The 22,596-nt window shown below is 41.8% G+C and overlaps 1 non-coding gene and 1 pseudogene across 1 annotated transcript; one reads left to right on the top strand and one right to left on the bottom strand.

Annotated features, from left to right (window-relative positions):
• The first annotated feature begins 223 nt into the window (after positions 1–223).
• LOC147438754 (scarecrow-like transcription factor PAT1) lies at positions 224–22,074 on the top strand (annotated as a pseudogene).
• On the bottom strand, positions 1,855–1,927 carry TRNAM-CAU (transfer RNA methionine (anticodon CAU)). Its single transcript has one exon. It is a non-coding gene; the product is annotated as a tRNA-Met (tRNA).
• Positions 22,075–22,596: the final 522 nt, after the last annotated feature.

The raw sequence follows: 22,596 nt of genomic DNA, 5'->3' as shown, positions 1-22,596 counted from the left end.
GTTGTAAGGGGTCGTAATGGGAGGGGAAGAGACATAGCCAAAAATAAAATGTTATATTACTCGTCTTCAGAAGACCATGGGATCAAACTCAGCCTGTTCTGATGGATCTAATCCAATGTTTGGATAAAAAATAAAATGAAGGACAATAAAATACTAAATTGTAAGAACACTAAAGCTAAAGTCCGAACTTAATAATCGCCATCATCAACGTGGATGCCCGAGAATGCGCTGCAGCGAGCAGCTTGGCAATGAGTATTACAGCAGCCATGAAGGAGCTTCTGGAACATCCACCTCTGTAAGCAGTCCACTTGGGGGAGAGAGGTATTAACTACACGAGGATCGAGCAGGGCCAAGACAGTGGTGGACTGGCTATGAGTGGACACGCAATGGAGAGAGCTTTGGAAAGGAAAAGAGCTGAAAATGAGAGGGCTGGCCTTCTGCTGCTTCCGAATGTTGTTGCACGCACTTGTGTCATTGATGCTTGGTGGCGTCCAAAATGGCCACCTCAGAGCCATCACGTGATCGGACAAAACTTGCGCATGGTGGACTGTTTGTGATGGTTGCGGGGACCAACTGAGTGAGAGCACAAGGTTGGAGAACTCCGGTTAATGTGTGCGAGAGACTGAGTAGGAGGTAACCAGGATGGCTGGTGGGCATCAACCATGAGCTGTTTTGGTGTCCACTGCCTAACTCAGGGTGCACCCAAAGCAGGTTGAATACACTACACGGATCTCCCCCTGTGCAAGAGTGACCATTTTCCTCTTGCACGTATTTAATTTAGAGATTTCTTGAATGGTCAAAAATCAGTACAAACTGGCCGGCCGGTCATAAATGGCCAAAGCTCATAAAAGAGCACTTGAATAAAATGTACATAAAATATAATATTCTTTTGCAATAGCCTAGCTTGGTCAAGCCTTTTCCACCTGTCAGCTGCAATAAATAATAAAATATCAATTCCATAACGTACAAACCATAAAATCAACTCTCAAAACTAAGCATAGATTGTCAACTATCATTAACAACAAACGGCTTCCATATGCAGCATCAAGCAAAATATCCCATAAGATGCATGAACATCCCAGCTCAAAAAAGAACCTCACGCAAGATCCTCCAAAAGGCTAAGTAGACACAAGACGCTAGCCACAATCTTAGAAAGGTTCTTCCGGTCCAAGTTTCAGAAACGGTCGAGAAACTACCAAAAACACCCAAAAAATGGCTTCACACAAAGTACAATAGGCAATATTTGCAATTCGGCGTACATGCGTAAGAAACGTGCACAAAGAGACGAGGAATAGTTTTTGCTCTCAAAACACAATTATAATCAATATCCACACATTTTTATTACATTTTCCATGTTTAAAAGACCTTTGGCCACATTTCCTTGCCACTAATTTTCTCTCAGACAACATCATGTAAGAGAGAGAGAGAGAGAGAGAGAGAGAGAGAGAGAGAGAGAGAGAGAGGTGCAAGCGCAGCTAAATAATACGTTATTGTGTTCTTCTCATAATAATTACAAGTTGATTTCCCACATGGTGAGGAATTAAATTTATAGCAGCGACAATGTGATCTAAAAGGCGTGTGCCAAAAGGATGGGAAGAGGTGCGCCTTGTTGTGGGTTGTCGCATCCTTGCCCTCCACTGTGCACCATGTGAATGCGTAGCACGTGCACCTTGCGCCTTAGTTTGGGTTGTCGCATCCGTGCCCTCCATGTAGATCTCTATGCGCACCATGTGAAAATTTAGATAACTCAAGTGTCTAAAGACCTTCAAATATGATCGATTTCGTAGGTTTATCCAAGTTCTTAGAACACTTTTGGAGTTGTTTAAGAGAGAAAAAGATTGACCCGAGAAAAATTATCAGAGCGAGGTGTCGATCCTCGGCCTTTGGGTTATGAGCCCAACGCGCTCACCGGTTGCGCCACTCTGATTGGTTGTTGGCTTGCTGGGCCCACCACCAACCGCTTTAAAAACAGCTAGCCTATGGAGTCTGCAGCATAGCGCCATTGCACCACCAGTCCACCATTGCACCACCGTTGCAAGACGATGTCTTCTTCATTGGCGGGTCCGTCTCTCCGTACGTTTTCTTCAGGCACTGCGCAACTCCTCCCTCTATAGTTTCCAGTAGCTCCAGAGTACGAAGCGTCTTCGTGTCCAAACCCTAAGGTTTTCCCAGATTCACCTTCTGCTCAAGGCGCTGCAGGCGATTGGGAAGCTGCCATCAGCAAGCAGGCTGGTTTCAAGGACTGCAGAGACAGCAGGGTTGCCTACTTTGTTCCAGATCTATCATGCTCATGATAGAGCATAGTCTCTTATGTGTCAGGGTTTTAAGGCTCTCAACTTTCTAAAGAGCACAGACTTCCTTCCCCTTCTCAAAGTCAATGTCTCCCCTGCAGGCTCTCTATGGCGCTGTTAGAAGTGGAGATTGGGACACATTTTCCCATTGACGAATGTATGGCCTTCTGCAGGTTGAGAGTATACAATCAGTCAAGAACTATTCTGATTATGAGATCGCCAGCGCCTTCTTATGTCCGGAGAGAGGTGGGCTGACATGGTTATGGCCTGATGCTGACATTCTTCAATCTGTAAGATTTGGATGCTTTTGTTCACAAACGAAAAATAGAAAAGTCCTTTGTTCCGTCTGACAGATCATGATTAGCATTTGATGAACAATGATTATTTTACAAATTTTAGTCTGCTTGTTGTGATTTATAGCATCGTGCTCGATGGCCCAAATGCGTGTATATCTTAGCATTTGATGATGAACACTAATTATTTTACAAATTTTAGTCTGCTTGTTGTGATTAGCATCGTGCTCGATGGCCCAAATGCTTGTATATCTTTACATCACACGGATACATCTAATCATTCTCTCTTTTACTTGTTGAATGGCTAGACTTTGTGTCTGTTCAGCCTGAATACAGTTATTCCACCTTTTTGTTTCATCCTTTGAGCAACTGCCATAGCACATGTTGTGTTTTAGTTGAGACAACTGGCATATCACATGTTGTGTTTTAGTTGCCTATTCATGGTTGCTTACAAACCTATCTCTATGTTGACACGCCTCGCAAAATGCTGCTACTCTTGAGGGTCATTATGCTGCCTTCTCGACAGTAGAATCAATCATGCATGAAGTCTTCTTCTCCTACACTATTGAAGTCACAAAGATGAAATCTCTGCAAGAATAGTTTCTTAGCTAACATCTGGATCAGCTACATATGGAAAATGGTTGAAATAAATTGAAGATAGAAGAAGAGTTGCATAGAAAACTTAGCAAGACCCACTCCTTCATTGATTATTCCAATTTTGATAAAATATCTATACTTTGCATGTGGTGAATGATTACAAGAATTGTCATTTCAGATCCTACATATTGTACAGACAGACCCACTCAACAATGAGAACAAGCGACATGAAACAAAACGTGTATCAGGCAAGGCACCACGTGCTGAGAATTTTGTCAAATCGTGGTGCCATACAATATACTACTACTTGCATGATTTGGATAATAGATGTACTTTAATAGACAGCATAGAAGGACGTTAGATCAAAAATACGTGTTTTCATTGATGTACTGCTTTTGTCTCGACTCTAAAAGCACATCACCCTCTCTCTCTCTCTCTCTCTCTCTCTCTCTCTCTCTCTCTCTCTCTCTGTGGGCAGAGAGGGACAGGATACGCGCAGCCGGGCAGGCAGGATTCAGGAGAGTTTTTTCTACTCTTAACCATATCTTGACACTCACAGCCATCATTGAGGAGGGTAGATCACATGGGAGACGGATCTATTGCAGCTTTGTGGACTTCTGCAAAGCACTTGACACCGTACCCAGAGCTAGATTGATGCGCAGATTACAGGAGATGGGAGTACCCACAGAGCTCATTTGGGGGGTCATGGCACTATACTGGTCAGTAGTGGGGCATGTGCAGCACCTCAGAGGACCTTTCTACAGCGGTTCCTTCCACTATTGGGGTGAAGCAGGGTTGCCCGCTCTCTCCTACTTTGTTTGGTATGTATGTGGATGAGGTTTCTGACTACATTGAGAGAGATGGTGATAGAGGTGCACAACTGGCACGAACATGGATCCCACTATTCTTATATGTTGATGATATTATGTTGATCTCCGACTCTCCAAAGGGGATGCAACGTCACTTGGATGCTTTGCATAGCTTTGCCCATGAAAGTGGTTTGTCTGTCAACCTTGGTAAAACCAAAGTCATGATATTTAATACGACCCCACAGTGGATCAGGAGGTCAGCGCCCGCATTCACATACGGCCAGGAGACTGTGGAGTATACAGATGCTTACACCTACCTTGGAGTGGTTTTTAGTGGACCAGCATTTTCATTGAGAAGAGCAGCAGAGACTAGATTGACCAGAGCCCATGCAACATTGGGTAGATTGGAGAGGATGTGTTCACATGTTCAGTTTCAGGAGCCTCAGACGAAGCTCTGGCTCTTTGACACCGTGGTGGCTTCTGCATTGCTCTATGGAGCTGAGATTTGGGGACCTTCATTGGACCATCATGGGAGGACACTAGTCTCTATGATCTCACGGCTTCAGTACCACGTGCTGAGAATTTTTTCAAATCGTGGTGCCATACAATATACTACTACTTGCATGATTTGGATAATAGATGTACTTTAATAGACAGCATAGAAAGACGTTAGATCAAAAATACGTTTTCATTGATGTACTGCTTTGGTCTCGACTCTAAAAGCACATCACCCTCTCTCGTCACTAAATGACACCTCCAAAAGGAGGTGGGATCAACGCCGTTGATATGTAAATGGAATCGTAAAGGGAATAATAGAATCCAGCAGCCTCTAATTTAGGCAGCATCAGGTTCATGAGCGCAGTTCACTCAAATTGAATTGCAGTTCACAAGACGGGTTCTATTCGCAGAGAAGGGCCGAGAAGAGGTGCTCACCAAGGCGGAGGTGCTCAGCGAGGTGCTCATCGCTCTCTCTCTCTCTCTCTCTCTCTCTCTCTCTCTCACACACACACACACACACACACACACAGAAACACACACGCAGTTAAGCTGTGGCCTGGATCGTTCTCTCTCTCTCTCTCTCTCTCTCTCTCTCTCTCTCTCTCTCACACACACACACACACACACACACACACACACACACACACACGCAGTTTGGCTGTGGCTCAGGGTGCTCAGCATGTGATTGACCAATTGGGGCACTTTCTCTATCTCTCTCTCTCTCTCACACACATACAGACATTCAACAGAGCTTGTTGACACACACATATAATACTCTCGCTCTCTAAATTGACTCAGGGGTACACACACACAAGAATAATCCAACGGCCGACCATATGTACGGGGCCTCGTCACTAAATGACACCTCCAAAAGGAGGTGGGATCAATGCTCCAGGACTGGCGTCGCGAGCGGCAAAAATCCAGGCCGTCCATTTATTTGTGAACTAGCCGGGAATTGGGTGTGAACTATATTTAGTGTGAACTATGTCCTGACTTCAAAAAGTGCACGATTTCGGGGGCAAGCCGCCAATGTTAGGGCCATTTAATAAGGGAGAGCCCACCACTTGCAAAGATTCAAATCCACTTTACACGCTTTACTTCTTCCTCTCCCTTTCATTTTCACAAGCTCAAAACATAAGCAACGATGCTAGTCATCACCATCTCCTTCCCTGCACCTCTTGAACTAGTTTAGGGTGTGATCTATGCCATGAACCATGTGTGAACTGTGTTCAGGTGAACTAAGAGTTTATTTGGTGCGATCTGAGAGTGAACTAGATGTGAACAATATCAAGTCTTTTCTTTTCGGGGACCGCATTTCGCACTACATTTGGTCTTTTTACGAGTACATTGTCATGCCTTTTGGCTTGACCAATGCACCAACCACATTAAACCGCCGGATGGAGAAGCTATTCAGACCTCATTGAACCTTTACTGGAGCATCCTTTGATGATATAATCATCTACTCTAATTCATTAGACAAACACAAGCAACACCTCCAAGTAATATTTCAAGTTTTACAAGAGAATAAACTTTATACTAATCGAAAGAAAAGTGAATTTCTTTGACAAGAGATTCAGTATTTAGGTCACATTATCTCTCAAGATGGCATCCAAATGGATCCATTAAAGTTAGAGGTAATAAAAGGATGGCCTAATCCAAGGAATCTGCATGAAGTAAGAAGCTTTATAGGTATGTGTGCATACTATAGACGCTTCACAGAAAGGTTCTCACAAATTGCGGGACCATTACATGACCTAACAAATAAAAATGCTAGGTATATATGGTCCACCAAGGAGAAAAGTTCTTTTGAAAAGCTTAAAAAGAAGCTTATCTCTCAACCTGTGCCAATTGAGGTCCGATATGACGCTTGTGGTGATTTCCTTGGAGCTGTTTTGCTCCAAGAAGGGCACGCCATAGCCTATGAAAGTCGAAGGCTCCATCCTGTTCAAGAAGAAGAAGATGGAGATGGAGATGAAGAAGAAGAAGATGGAGATGGAGCAAGAGCACTCTTCAATTGCACAATGAGAGAATGAGTGAATTTTAGGTTTAGTTGACTTTTATATGAGTTCACCCCATTCACACATGGGCACCCATTCTTAGCCAACTAATCCCTTGAATGTTCTAGTTAGAGTGCGCCTCTCATCGACGATCACTCTTACCCTTTTCCTATTGGACCGACAAGCCCGGTACCTGACTCTACCAAATAAATAATATGACGTTCTTCTTTAGGTGATAGGAATGTGCGTGAGGGTTAACATGCCCCCCTTCCTGATGTAGATTCCGTCCTCGGAAGCTATTGAGTTGAAGCTTGCTCGTTGAGGTGGAAGAGCATTTGAGATGAATGTCCTTAACTTTCTTCAGTCACCACAAAATCAAACAACATTGGCACAGTAATTGCATTCTCATATACAATTAAAAATCATATGTAGTTGTAGACAGACAATTTGATTGGTAATAAAAATTTAAACCATTTGTCAGCAATAAACATTAAATTGCAACATAATTCAACGCATAAATAGTTATGAAGGTCAAAAACTAAACAAATCTGGGGTCACTAATTTAACGGTCGAAAGGCACTAAAGATGCACTATTAATACCATGGGTAAGCTTCTTAATTTTCTCTGGTCAATTAAGTTGTTTAATCGCGAGAACCAAGTATTTTATGTTCGAGGGCTGACTAGAGGCTATACCTAGAAGACCTTGAAGTTAAGCTACGATAAAAGGAATTTCTCATAAAATCATCGCCTGACTGATTACCTTTTCTTTGACCCCCCAAAATCTTTTCACAATGATTCAATTTTGATGTGTGTGCTTGTTTTGTATGCCTTGGGTTTTTTGCTCATCAAGGAAAAGAGCCCACACTGGGAACCTCTAGGGCTCTAGTACCAAATCAAGCTGAGGTTTCTCTTCCAGCTTAAGATTTTACATTGTGGCACTTTGATTTTTTGTTTGTTTGTTCGTTTTCAGCATTTTAATTTTGTAACTTTGGGGGGTCATATAACACTGTTACACCTCCCCAGGCTCATCACACTAGTAAACTCCCTTTATAATACTTAAGCTAAAGGTCAATACGGACTAAGCCCACTAAAAAACCCTAGTACATTTCACACAATGCTGCCTAAATCGGATTAAGAACCTAAGTAACCATTGATTATTAGGAAGGCATTCCCCATGGTATTAAGAGAAGATCTCTAACACTTAGCTTGGTTAAACTATCTTAGTCGGACTGCTTGATTTTTAAACCTAAACAAGTGATGATGACAAAAAACTACATCGAATTTAATGTTTGGTACTAAGCAAATGTGTTGAATATTATGCTACCAATCACAATTAAAGCAGACAAACATGGATGCAAAAAATAAGGGACAATGCTAATGGACAAGAAACACCTGTTTGTGTTGATGGTCGTGCTTGATTTGAAGTGTGAATGAGGGAAAGATCCCATGAAGTTCCAAATCCTAACAACAGCAACACGTTCCTGTACACACTAGAAAACACAAATAATACCTCTAGGAGGCACATCAGTGGGAAAAAAGAACTTTGCTAATCACTAAACTCTAAAATAGAAACACTCATATCGTACTAATCTTAACTACCCTCCATCACTCAAGTGATGAGGATCAAAGGTGTTCGATGACATAGGTTTATGTTTCAGTGTACTAGATGTGAATGTGTAGGTCTTAGTCAATGTTTTGACTTTTATTGTGCATACTCATTTGCTAATTGCTCTTGCTCTTTACGTTTTTTATGTTTTTTGTGAGTATAAGGCTTTATATATACATTCCCTAAGATTGGGAGATTGAGAGGTCAGGGAGGAAGGTTGAGAGGGGAGTGAGTGCATGATGATTGTCAGCAAACACTCCCCCCTTCCTTGGGTGGTAAGGTACTCTCCCAGGATCGAACTTGAAGTGGTTCATCATGTAATTCTTGAACACTGGGAGGTGTGGATTCCTTTCTAGCTTTATGGAGGTTCACTATTGTAGGTGGAGGCTGTGGAGAAGATTTTACCTCTATGGATGCATTACATGAGGAGCTAGAAGCTTTATGGGACTCCCCCCTTCCTGAGCTAGGTGGAACAACTTGTTCTTTCTTCGGTACCCAAACTAGCTCTAGAGCGAGTGTGTAACATTCTATGATTTTTTTCTTTCCACGATCGTCAATTCGTTTTGGAGCTACATGATTGGACGCATTTAGCATCAGCCATGGTCGCTAAGGAAGCTTTAGGGACCCACTTGTATGTTTTCTTCGTTATATTAGGATGAGTCTTGTCAAAAGCTATATGAATTGCTTGTAGCATATTTAAGGGTACAGGCATTTCATCCCCCTCAGGTGTTACCCAGGTCGTCCCCCTATTTCCCCAAGTATCTATGGTTACTGCTAGGTGGACCCAATTCACATTGTTTGACTCAGTCATCCCAGGTAGTACATCCATATAAGGAGAATCGTCCCCAACATCAGTGTCCGCTTTACACGTGTAACAATACTTCAATGGGGCCGAGTGAACTGTGGTGTCGGATCTATAATCAATTATAAAATTATTTCCTAGAGGATGTGCTCGACCAGTCACAAGATCCACTCGAATGACAGAATCTTGGAACTGTAAGTAGACATGGTCTTTAGACCAGTCATGCACCATTTTTGCTTCCCTCATGAAAGGACGTCCTAAGATCATCTCCGATGCCATAGTGTGTTTGGAGAAATCCATAACAATGAAGGTAATCCTTATTTTATTTCCAAAGACCTTGCTCTTGAGATCTTCTAGCATCCCAATAGATTTAACGATAGACCTATTGGCCATCTTCACTACAATGGTTGTGGTCGCAAGCTGAGGTCTTCCCATAGTTTCCCAGAATTTTTTAGTCACAATGCTAACCCCAGCGCAACCATCAAGGATTCCCTTCATAGTTAATCCCTTAGTAGTGATTGGTATGGTCGCATTGGATTCATTACCCTCAAAAGTATTGTCCCAATTTGTTAATAGGTATTTCTATAACAAAGTTCTCATCTACGTTGGGTTGTGGATCTAAGTGTTGCTCCTCTATTGGCATCTCCCCAGATCCATCCATCGTGCAAATTGTGGTAGCCCAAACTTTAGTTCTCCATTGTGGAAGGCTCGAAGAGCTGAGACTAGATCAGGGTCTTTATATAGTTTGGACATGATGGTGGTTCTAACTTCTGAAGACATGAAATCCATCAATTTGGCAATGTTTAACGGCACCTTTTGGACTTCAGTCCCTTGACGTGGGGAAGATGGGATGTCCATTTCTTCTATAGAATCAGGTAGTCCCTCTGTAAACATTCTTTCCATCAAGAAGTGAGTATGCCCACTTTCCCATGACTTTAAGTCACTTTCTTCTTGGATGACACTAGGTATGGCTAAGGGTCTATGGACTTGGTGAGGTTGTTGTTGGGTAGAGAACACAGTGTCTGTAATCTGGATCTGCCAACGTGCTGATTCTAGATCCCTTTGGGTATCTTCTACCAAACTCCTTAATTTCTTGACTCTCTCAATCTCCTCTGTAGGGTTTGGATAAGTTTCTATCTTCTTTTTGGATCCTGGCCATTGTGGCTCATGAAGATCGTCCTTGTTGGTTTCTATCTTAGTGGTCGTTTTGGTCTCCATGGTTTCACTTGAATCAAAATCCTCTTCAGCGTCGTTCATATATACGGGGTCGTCACCAGTTCCTATGTTGGTCTTTGAACTGGGGTCTGACTTCGCTGCTTTTTGCGATCTCTTCCTTCATGGTTTCTTCTTTTTCTGAGATTGGGCAATTGATGCCGTGTCTCTTTCCTCATGAATATAATTTCGTTTTTGGAGCATCGATCATGTGTGTACGTTTACTGGTACCACAGATGTACTTTGTGATGGCTCCTCGATAACGTCAATCAAGTTTAATGGCGAGATCTTCGGTGCATTTGGATTATTTGGTTGCGGTTCCCTAGGGACCATGTGTTGTGATGTTTGTTCAAGAGGTGGGACCGGCATCAATGCAGGCACTCGAGGTGTGTCTGTCCATGCTAAGGTTGGTCTATTGTCTATCACGCGCTTAAATACTATGAAATCCTTAGCTTGATGACCATACCTTCCACGGACATTGCAGTTCCCATTGAATTTTACTCTAAAAGTAGGGCATTCACTGGTACTATGCGGTCCATAGCATACTGAGAACCATTGTTGCTCCCTTCTTGGATATATATGATTGTTTTGCGGAGCAAGATTGTCTCTAAGACTCTCTTGAATAGCCTTGGTGAGATCTACTAAAGTCATCTCAGATATCTTTGGCTCCTTAGCAATAGGCTTTAGGGTCATTGGCTGATGCCTTGATGCTTGCGAGCTAATAGATTTAGGATCAACAGACACTCTTTCTCCTTGAATCATTAAATTATCCTGCAATTGGATCGCATTGGTGGTGACTGCTTCCCAAGTGGTGATACCTCTATAATGACTAGGCCATTGTAGATATCCTCATGTCGTAATCCCCTAATGAATCTATCAAGAAATTGATTATTATTGAAGCGCTCATTTGGATTACAACGAGAATTCAAATGCTTCAAGCGACTAATAAAGTCTCTCACCGACTCTCCTTCCTCTCGTTGGGCTTTCTGGAGTTGAAAGGCTACACCCCAAAGCACTCCCTCTCGTATGTATTCTTTCAAGAAAAATCTCCTAAGAGTAGGGTAAATCGTTTTTCCTTCCACCCTTAGGGTTCTATACCAATCCCTTGCCTTCCCACTTAAGGTTAGGCTTAAAGCATTACTCTTATGTAGATCATTGTGTTCTCCTAGAGAATCGCATATTTGTTCAAACACTTCGATATGCAGGGCATTGTGTTCTCCTAGAGAATCGCATATTTGTTCAAACACTTCGATATGCAGGGCATTGTGTTCTTCTAGAGAATCGCATATTTGTTCAAACACTTCGATATGCTTTCATACATCCCCGTCTCCACTAAATTTTTGTGTGAGCTTGGCTATTTGTATTGCCTTACTTCTAGGCTCTCTATCAGGCGTGTTACTCATATTCTCAGCAATAGATCGACCAATAGCTTGAGCAAAAGTTACCAAGTCACCTAAGTGAGCAGGCACCATGGGTGAAGGCTCTCCAGAGACTACATGTGGAGTAGGTATTGACATTGGGCTTGGCGCATAGGAAGCCCTTGGGTTCCACGTTTGGTACGGTGTTGTGCCATGTGGCGGCCCAAAGTTCATATGTGTGGCCCTAGGCATAGAAAACGTCGGATGTGACATGCTAATGCTAGCTGGTATAGTCCCATGAAAATAAGAACTTGGGTGTTGTGGTTGTGGAGCATAGGTTTTTGAAACAATGGGAGGGGTAGGGACTACATGCGTACGAGGACTACATGGGTGTATACGATTGGGAGGGGTAGGGACTACATGAGCACGAGGACCCATGTGTGTATACGATTGGTACACACTTGTAGGTACTATTGCAGGCATTGAGCTACCATGTAGTGGTGCTTTACTAACAAATGAGGTCCATGGCGTGTTTCTTGGCATGCCCATCATTGGGGTAAGCATGGTAGCCGTGGTGTCATCAAGGGAAAGATGAGCTAGACTTGGAAAGGTAAAGCTATCACTTGTGGGCTCAGATTGCATTGAGACCCCTGGAGAAACAACATTTGGAGGATCCATCGGACTTACCAACGGAGTCTCCATTTGCGATAAGGTCAATTTTTTAGCCTTTCCTGTATCCAAGAACCTCATGAGACCCGTTGAAGGCATGTTGATCCCTTTGTTCTGTCTCTCTAACTCAATGACCCTATGGATGATCTCACAAACTCTTTGTTGTTGATCCTCCACACTAGTAGCACCCACTGTGGATTGCAGGACATCTAACCCATTAGAAAATTTCGGAGGTCATTTGGAGGGCCTTGTAAGAAATTGTATTTCTCTCTCTAAAAACTTTTTTTAAAATGCACTTGCACCTTGTGAGTACGTCCAAAAGGACAACCAGACACTCTAAAAAGTAGATTTATATTCCCAATCGTCCTTGCAAACGGTCACTTTTTTATTTAATGCGAGCGTCTTTTTCAGGAGGCAGGTGCGGCGCATTCAATGCAGCTTACGTCATCACTGAAAGTTAAAAAGTCACAAACTGTAAAATAGTGATAGATTTTGAGTATTTTGACAGCACCAATGCATCCGGAACGCCAAAATACCTTAAAAACGAATGTCTACTTGTCTCATTCCGACATCCGGAGAGGCAAAAAATGTCAAAAAAGCCCCAAACATGGGCTTTTTACTTAAGGCGCACGAGGAGGCATTCTAAAATTTTAGAATGCCCCTCTGCGCGTCGTTAGTACAAAGCTCCTTTTAGTGATTTTTGGACACTTATCTTTCCAAAAAGCCCCTTTTTAGAGGTTTTTGCACATTTTCCTCTCAAAAAGCTCCCTAAAAAAAAGAAAAAAGGGCCTTTTTACTAACGGCGCGCGAGGAGGCATTCCAAAATTTTGGAATGCCCCCTCGCACGCCGTTAGTACAAAGCTCCTTTTAGTGATTTTTGGACACTTATCTTTCCAAAAAGCCCCTTTTAGAGGTTTTTGGACATTTTCCTCTCAAAAAGCTCCCTAAAAAAAAGAAAAAAGGGCCTTTTTACTAACGGCGCGCGAGGAAGCATTCCAAAATTTTGGAATGCCCCCTCGCACGTCGTTAGTACAAAGCTCTTTTTAGTTATTTTTGGACACTTATCTTTCCGAAAAGCCCCTTTTTAGAGGTTTTTGGACATTTTCCTCTCAAAAAGCTCCCTAAAAAAAAGAAAAAAGGGCCTTTTTACTAACGGCGCGCGAGGAGGCATTCCAAAATTTTGGAATGCCCCTTCGCGTGCCGTTAGTACAAAGCTCCTTTTAATGATTTTTGGACACTTATCTTTCCAAAAAGCCCCTTTTTAGAGGTTTTTGGACATTTTCTTCTCAAAAAGCTCCCTAAAAAGAGGGAAAAAGGGCCTTTTTACTAACGGCGCGCGAGGAGGCATTCCAAAATTTTGGAATGCCTCCTCGCGCGCCGTTAGTAAAATGTTCTTTTAGGGGTGTTTGACATTTTTGGCCTCTTTGGATGTTTAAGCGAGGCAATTGGACATTCATTTCTAAGAGATATGTGCGTTCCGGACGCATTGGCAGTATCAAAAGTTTCAAAATCTTCCACCACTTGATAGTTTTGTGACTTTTTGAGTTCTAGTGATGATGTATCCCGTATCAAATGCACCGCATCTACCTTCTGAAAAAGGTGCTCGCATTAAATAAAAGAGAGTGCTCGTCTTCAAGGACCACTAGATTATTAAATGAGGAGAGGGACACCTTTTATATTTTTGTTGATATCAATCTATTTTTCTACGTAACGTAGGCTCTTCTCTCATTGGAGGAGCTTATTTTCCTCTCTCTACCAAAAGGCCCTCCAAAAGACCTCCGAAATCTCCTAATGAACCCACGTGATAGGTGTCACCTGTGTATAGATCGGTTAGAGTTTCCGTTTGTAGTTCGTACTCCTAGTTTTCATTTAAGAACGCTCCATCTAGGATTGAGGTGATAGGGGTGTCCTTTGAGCTAGATGCTATGTTGCTCTCTATGGGTTGACCCTTAGTGGTCAATAATTCAAAAGTGCTTGATTGCTCTCCTAGCAAGGATACTGACATAGGAGCTTTTGAGATTAACTCTCTTCGTTGCTCCGCCTTGCGTAAGCTCTCGATTTCCTTTTCCCTTGCTGCAAGGATATATCGCTCAACCTTTTGCACTTCGACAAGGATTATACCATCGGTGGGTAATATGACCTCGGAGGGGAATAGCTTTGAAGAGGCAGGAGGTGCAGTGAATGAAGTATTCACGTGCACATTCTCTAAGAACATAGGGTCTACATTGGTCATGAATGGAGAATTTACTTCCCCACCCCCCTCATTTACATCATTAGCTCCATGTTCGGAGCGAGTGGCTCTACTAAAGGTTTCCTTCAAGCAGCTAAGCACGCTCGGCCCGGACCGCGGGCCTATGGCATGCATGTCTTGGCTTGAGCTATCGGGAGTAGGCATTTGGAAACCCTCCATGACGTCATAGCCAGAGGAAGAGTCATTAGCCGCTATGTTCGAGTTTTGGTTTGTACTACCTTGGGTCCCCGTCGAGGGCTCGGAACGTAAGGTAGGTGGGTAATGAGAACTCGCGTAAGTCGAAATTCTCTCTAGTTTCTCCATCTCTAGCACACGACCAGAGCGCAGATGCATGTGCCTTTGACACCCTACAAGCGTCCACGAATAATCTCGAAGGTTAACCGCTTACTTTTTTAGGCGTCCGTTTTCACTCGTTTTTTTAAAAATGTTTTTTAATGATCGGTTTTTTTTATTAAAGTGTGTGATAGCTCAAAAAGAGCGTATCACTCAGAAGGTCGCGGTGTGCTTTACAGCACAACATTCGGTCAACTGAAGTTCGGTTGGTCCTCAAAAGAGTCGAATTTTAGCTACGTGTGAAGCTAAAATACGTAATTTTAAAGGGCAACTGAGGCCTAAGCCTGAGCGTGAGCTTGGGTTTGGGTCTGGGCTTGAGTCTAGGAGATATTCCCGATCCCGGTCCTACCTTTAAATTTTTTTCAAAAATAATATATTTTTAATTTATTTTCTTTGGGATAAGGTCATTGCGGCCTGCGCGTGAGCACACACACACACTCTAACTACCTACTTACAACTAATACACCTACTGTTACACACTAACACACTTCATTAGCTCTCACAGATCTACTTCCTACTTACTGTACTTTACATTACACAGAACTAACAACCTTAATACTAATACTCAGTACAGAAAAAACACAGTAACCATTCAAAACTTCATTAACAAAGAAATACACAGTAGCAACACAAAATCCTTCTTCTTCTCAACACACACACCATCCTTCCCTACCCTTCCTACAATTTAAATTGCACCACAAAAGAAGCACAGAGTGCCATTCAAGCTTAGTGTATGGCATTCCCCAGCAGCGGCGCCCAAAATGTGTACGTATGTCGCACGTGTCAATGGAAGGAACTTTCCGATACACTATGTGCGAGCCACAAATGGCTCCAAGCACACAACAAGCCTAAACTAGTAGCTCAAAGATGGTGATGGTGATGGTGTGTCACTCACGGCTCTACGCTTGCTGTCGCGAAGGATTCCTCGCCGCGAAGAAGAAGGAGACGCCGCTACACCGCGCTCAACCGCCTCACCACCGTGGTGCCGTCGCAATGCTCAATCGCACTCTCTATCTCTCTCTCGCACTCTCTCTCTCTCTCTCTCTCTCTCATACACACACACACACACAAGGAGATGAAGAAGAAGAAGATGAAGATGGAGCAAGAGCACTCTTCAATTGCACAATGAGAGAATGAGTGAATTTTAGGTTTAGTTGAGATATGAGCTCGCCCCATTCACACATGGACGCCCATGCATAGTCAACTAATCCCTTGAATGTTCCAGTTAGAGAGCACCTCTCATCGGCGATCACTCTTACCCTTTTCCTATTGGACCGACAAGCTTGGTACCTGACTCTATCAAATAAATAATACGGCGTCCTTCTTAGGTGATAGGAATGTGCGTGAGGGTTAATAAAGGGAAGCAACCTGGATTGCTTCAACCTTGGCCAATCCCTAATTCACCATGGGAGAGCATATCTGTGGATTTTATCTTTGGATTGCCCAAGTCTATCCATGGGAATAGAGGAATATGGACGATAGTAGAAAGGTTTAGCAAACAAGCACATTTCATACCTAACAAAAAGACTATCAAGGCCCATCAAATGGCAATCCTCTTTATATCACAAATTTTTAAATATTGTGACTTGCCAATGTCTATAGTCTCGGATAGAATTCCTAGAATGACCAGTAATTTCTAGAAGGGTCTCTTTGAAAATTTAGGTACAAGGCTAAACTTCGTTTCGGCCTATCATTCCAAAACGGATGGCCAAAGTGAACTTTGCTAAACTAACAATCCTTGATCTACTAAACGCTTACGTCACAGAAGTAGAGATGGAGTATGCTTACAATAACACTAAACATCTTCCATAGGAAAAGCACCTTTTGAGGTAATAGAGAGAAGATCAAAAAGTTCCCTGCTACTCAAGGTACATGGGAAGATCTTCGCTGCAGATGAATATAGTTGAGACCTACAAGAATCTTTCCAAAAGATTAAGGATGCTATATCCATCTCTCGGCAAAGGCAAAAGGCTGCTGCTAATAAGCACAAAAGAGCCCTATCCTTTAAACAAAATGATTGGGTCTTGCTTAACTTTCCCAAGGCTCAATTAAGGCACACAACGGGCAAGATTCCTACTGGACACCAAAAGTACTATTCTAAGTTAGCAAAAAGGTACTATGGTCCATTTCAGATTCTTAGGCCAATCAATGAGATGACCTATCAACTGAAGTTTCCCAACCATTGGCTCATACACAATGCTTTCCACGTGAGCCTACTAAAGGCTTACAAAGGGGAGCCAGCTCAAGAAGCAATCATTGAAGACCCACCGGAGATCGAGGACCAAGAAGAGGTGATGCAGCTCGAGTCCATTCTCCGACACAAAGACAAGGTATTACGAGGCAGTAAGACTATCCGCCGATATGTTATCAAGTTTAAAAATTATCCTTTTGAAGATGCTAGATGGATGCAAGGCTTCTGGATGCAAGGCTTACAATTAAAGGATAACCTTAACCTTGTCAATGCTTACAATGATTCCCTAGAGTAAGAAAATGTAAATATGTTTAAATGAACAAAGTTTTTGTCTTATAAGACTCTCTTTTTATTTATTGTGCACAAATGTTGATAAGTATGCATGCTTAGGATCATGTTTGTCGAGACAATGTCTCCCGAACACCAAGAAGAGTTTGTCACTCTACTATGGAAGATTCCTATGGACTATATGCAGACAAGCTTGCGGCGGCAGCTAAGGCTCTCAAGCACCAAATGGACTAGTCATCCATTCTAGAACGGTGTCGTAGGGTAAAATAGGGATCCTCTACCCACTAACAAATGGACTAGTAACTAGGCTTTATCTTCTCTATGTCATAAAATCTAATATCTAATATCTAACCAACCCAAATGATTTTCTCATATTAAATTGATCACTTAATGTGGGAGAATAAACGGGAACAAGTGTTAAGATATAGACATGTGTTTATAGATCTATCTCAACATGGGGCCAATGGTAAGGGGCCCAAATGAGAGATGGTATATGAAAGAGCAAGGCTAACAAATGGAGCATAAGACCTTAGCGTTAGCTTCATTGAAGACCTCCAATAATGTGTGTAAAAGGCCTTTGACCTTAGGTAAGCTAGGGAGCTTGAGGCGCGGGAACCCGACCCAGCTCGAGGTGCTTGTCCTGCTTGTCATGCTTGATGACTAAGGTGCTTGAGGTGCTTCATGATCGAGCTGCTTGAGATGCTTGAGGTGCTTAATTATTGAGAATCTGATGCTTGAGGTGCTTGACATGCTTGAGATGCTAGGGTTGCACTTGAGGTGAGAACCCAGCCCAAGCTTAAAGTGCTTATGAGCCATGCTTGTGGTGGGAAATGGGCCTATACATAAGGGGCTTAAGATGTCAAAAAGTCAAAGATTCAATGCCTACAAGGAGGGGGCGAGCCCTACATGAGGGGGGATGAGAGAGAACACCCACACACTCACACAAGGCATGCATGGTACAAAGAAAGCAAAAGGGACACTTGTCAAGTTCCTCCTCATGTTGCCCTCATGGTGTGCTTGAAGCCTATTGGTTGGCCACCCAAGGGGTCCAATAATAATTTAGCAGATTTAATTAAATGACTTAGCATTTATCTAGCCCTCTCTCTCAAAGGGGAAAGGGGGACACTTGTCTCAAGGCTACCCTTGCTGCTTGTAATGCCTCCTGCTTGTGATTGGCTAGGCCTGGAGGGGTCCAATGAGCTTCAAGCATGAGCTACAAGGGGGGGTCGACCCAAGCAAGCTAGGGGGTTGCTTAGGGGGTATACTCACCCACACACACTCAAAAACACTCTCATTGTGTGCTATGCAAAGTGCAAGAGCTCCCTCTCCTTCTCCAAGCAAGTAGAGGTTGAGAGCCTACACCAACACTCTTGGATATGGAATGCAAATCCCACCAAGAGCCATGCTTCAATGCTTAAGCTTGCCATCTCCTTCTTCTTCATTACTATGCTATTGTGTATGCTAGAAACAAGAGTTATGATAAGTGAGGAACTAATTCTTTCTCCTACGAAATGTTTCTTCTTCCTCTTCCCTACCCTCATTCCCTGCTAGCTCTCTCCACCTTCGAAGGTGTTTGAGGTCTTGGGACTGAGGCTTGGGATAGTTAAAGCTATTCTTCAAGTTTATGTTATGTTTGTGATGCATGAAGCTTTCCATCTTCATTGCATCACCTAGGTCACAAGGAACACAGATTGTATTGTAACAAGTCTCTCTTAATGGGAGAAATCATAATACAAATGCTTGTTGGAGGGACTGGCTGCACATAAATCCGGTCCTCAATTGTTGTCATGTTCTCTAAATTCTCTCTGTTGCAAAAGTATTGTTCATGCCAAGTTAGCTAATTGCTATGATTATGTTTCTATCTTCAATTATGTTCACCCGCTATGCTCACAAAGTCATTTCTCAAAAGTACTCTCATTAATTTCCGCTACTCTCAAATTAAATAGGCCAATTCCATTACACTCTACCTCATAGTCGAGGACGACTATGATTTCAAGAGAGAGGCAATTTCATAAAAACTAATATCTAATTCTCCCAAATGATTTTCTTATGTTAAAATTATCATTTAATATGGGGAAGTACCAGGGGAGTAAAAGCTAGAATATTGGCAAGGATGCCAGACCGGTCTCTGTCAGGGACCCAAAGGAGCAAAAATAGGGATCCAAAGGGGGACAATTTGCAAAAGAGCAATGTGCTTCAATGGGGCTTAAAATACCTAAGGTTCATCTCCATTAAGACTTCCATAGGCTAAAGTTCCTAAATTTAATTCTATTGTCCAATGGCCAAAGTAGGGGAAAATTGGATGTTCATGGGAAGACTAAAAAGTCTTTCCACATCCCTAGGAGGGGTTGAGTCCTAATGGTAGGGGATGAGAGAGAGAAACACACACACTCTCACAAGCTCTCCCCAAAGGAAAGAATGGACACATGGCAGGCTCCTATGCAACCTCCCACCAATTTCTCCTCAAATCCTATTAGATGGCCATAGAGGTGGACCAATGAGAATTAGGCTAGAGTAAAATTAGTCTAATCAATTTAAAAATTCTTGATAGAAAACCAATAGAAATTAAGCTCCCTGAAGACTATTGGACAGTCTATCAAGGGGTATCCAGCAACCTAATGGCTTGCCTGATTCCTTTTGGCCAGAAGACAGAAAGGTCCAATGAGACTTTAAATGAATTATTTAATTACCTAAATCTCTCACAAAAGGTGAAAGGGGGACACATGTCACAAGGCTATCAATTATGCTTCTAATTTGTGGTTGGCTAAGCTTTGCAGGAGCCAATGAGAGGCCAACACAATTTTCAAGAGGGGTCAACCAAGAAGAGAGAGAGGGCTGCATTTTAGTCTAGCACCTTGCTACACACATACACACACACAACTCATGTGTGTAAGAAGAACTCCATCTCCTTCTCCAAGCATTGAGAAGTAGAGGCCTACACCAACAACTCTTGGCTATGGAATGAAAATCCAACCAAGAGCCAAGCTTCAATGGCATGCTCATCTCTCTACAATGCTAATTACTAAGCTAAGCTATTCTATTAGCATGATTATGTGAGGTGAATACTTCTTTCTCGTAAGATACATCTTCTTCTTCTCAATCTACCCTCATTCCTTGCTAGCTCTCACCATTTGTGAAGGTGTATGAGGTCTTGGGGGCTGAGGCTAGGGACACTAGGTGTGTTTTTCAAGCATAATTTGGTGCATGAAGCTTCCATCTTCATTGCACTAACTAGTTTTGTCAAGGAACACAAAGATTGTATTGTACAAAAGTCTCCTTCAAAGGGAGAATCTATAATACAAAGCCTTTATAGAGGGGGGATCGGCTCCATGTAAATCCGGTCCTCAACTGTTGTCAATTGTTCTATTTCTCTCTCTTTTTAGGTATTGTCAATGCCAAATTAGCTAGGTGTAAATTGATATGTTGCTTTCTCAAATTAAGTACTCTCTCTATGCTCATTAGGAACTTGTCTTAATGAAATGCTCACTATGTTATCAATTTGTGCTACACACAAGCTACTAATGCATTAAATGTTACTCAAAGCTTATCATTTTTTTTTAAACGATTCAATTTTGTAGTAAAACATACGATATTCAATATGATCATAAAAGCCACGTTTATTTTTTAACAAGTATGGTTAAATCTAAACAACTAACATATGATTATCTAGTGTTTTGGAAGGGTATAAATAATTTGAATATTAAAACCAAATTAACATGTAGTGGTAAGAAAAATTGCTTAAGGACCATTTAGATAAATACTTAAAACTTTCTGATTACTTGATAACAAATCCAAAAGATTGTAGAGTGTATCTATACTTTTGCAATGCTAGATGTAGTATTAATCTATTAATTACTTTGCAAATGTATTTAAATTAAGTTTATAGATTTCTCAAGACCAAAAAAGTATTTTAAAATTTGAGAAAGATCCTTTTTGTTAATAAACCTTTGATATAAAAAAGTTTAAAATTGAGCATGCCTCTAGCTCCACTATATACTAGGCATTAAAATGCAAGTGCTTTCCTGCTATCGAAGTAAAGCTAGCTATGCAAAAACTTTGTAAAATATGCACATACATCTAGGTTGCATTTATGGTAGCAAATTGTGCAATTGTTGAAGCATTTAGAAAAGAACCCATGGTTCATATCTTTGATTTCCAAATTGATCAAGAACAAAGTGGTTCTCTCTTATACAAGCTTTGGTGAGCAGGCCTAAAGGTCCCTCATGTATGCGTATTAGTACTGTTGATGATTTTATTGCTCACTCTTATCCTTTGGGAGGCATGGATGCTAGCTATTAAAATGAGGTTGGCGAATAACCTTGGTGTTTTGATTTCACCACTATTAATTCTTTGGAATTTGAAGGACTTCATGATCGAAAGGAAGTTTGGGAGGCCCTGGCCATAAATTTTTATCTACAACTTCATCATATGTCAAATGAAAGTGTTTGCCTAGATAACCCTAGGATCGCATTATAAGAATGTGCAAGAGTATGAATCCGAAGGTGCTCACTCTGGTGGAGCAAGATGGAAACACAAACACAATGCCTTTTTTTGCCAGGTTTGTGGAAACTTTGGATTCTTACTCTGTTGTGTTTGAGTCTATTGATGTGGCACTCCCACAGGACAGCAAAGACAAAATGGATGCCAAGGATTATTGTTTGGCTCATGATATTGTCAATGTTACAGTAAACTTATGAAGGCCTAGAACGAGTTGAGCATCATGAGATTGTTGATAAATGGAGAGCACGCACGGTTGATGGTTGGATTCAAGCCGCACCCACTAAGCTTATATGTAGACAGTGCAATGAAATACCTACTTGAGTCCTACAATGAAAAGTACAAATTGAAAGAAGATAGAAAAGGTAAAACAGAAGATTAAATCTAGCACCTTCTGCATGGCATTAAGGTGTGGATAAATGCTAGCATCCTTTGTATGGCATCATTTGTGAACTAAAGCATGCATGCAGATAAAAGTGTGCATTCTTGCCAAGCATATTTTGACGTTATTTCACCTTGTTTAAGAGGCATAACCAAGGCAGGAGAAGAGATTGTGCTTACAAAAGTATCTAGTCAATAAAGAGGTCTTGGTATATGACTTTTTGTCCAATACTAGACTGAACTAGAGTTTTGCTTGTGTCACAGGGAATAGATCATGGATTATGATTATATCTCTGCACTGAGGGCTTATACTCTAACTTTAGTGTGATGGGCGACAGGTTGGATTTTGTTGGCTCATTTGTTACTAAGTTTTCAAAGATCTTTAAAGATAAGGTATCAACCCATATATTTCTTTCATTAACTACAAGGTTCCTTTTGCTTGATGGGTCAATGCTTAGATTTAACATAATTGAGGCTTGATAAATATTGAAATTAGGCCGATTAATCTTGAAAGAAGACTCGT

Source organism: Adiantum capillus-veneris, chromosome 16 (genome assembly GCF_014529385.1).
Source record: "Adiantum capillus-veneris isolate H3 chromosome 16, ASM1452938v2, whole genome shotgun sequence".
Taxonomy (NCBI): Eukaryota; Viridiplantae; Streptophyta; class Polypodiopsida; order Polypodiales; family Pteridaceae; genus Adiantum; species Adiantum capillus-veneris.
This window is presented reverse-complemented; position numbering and strand designations above follow the sequence as displayed.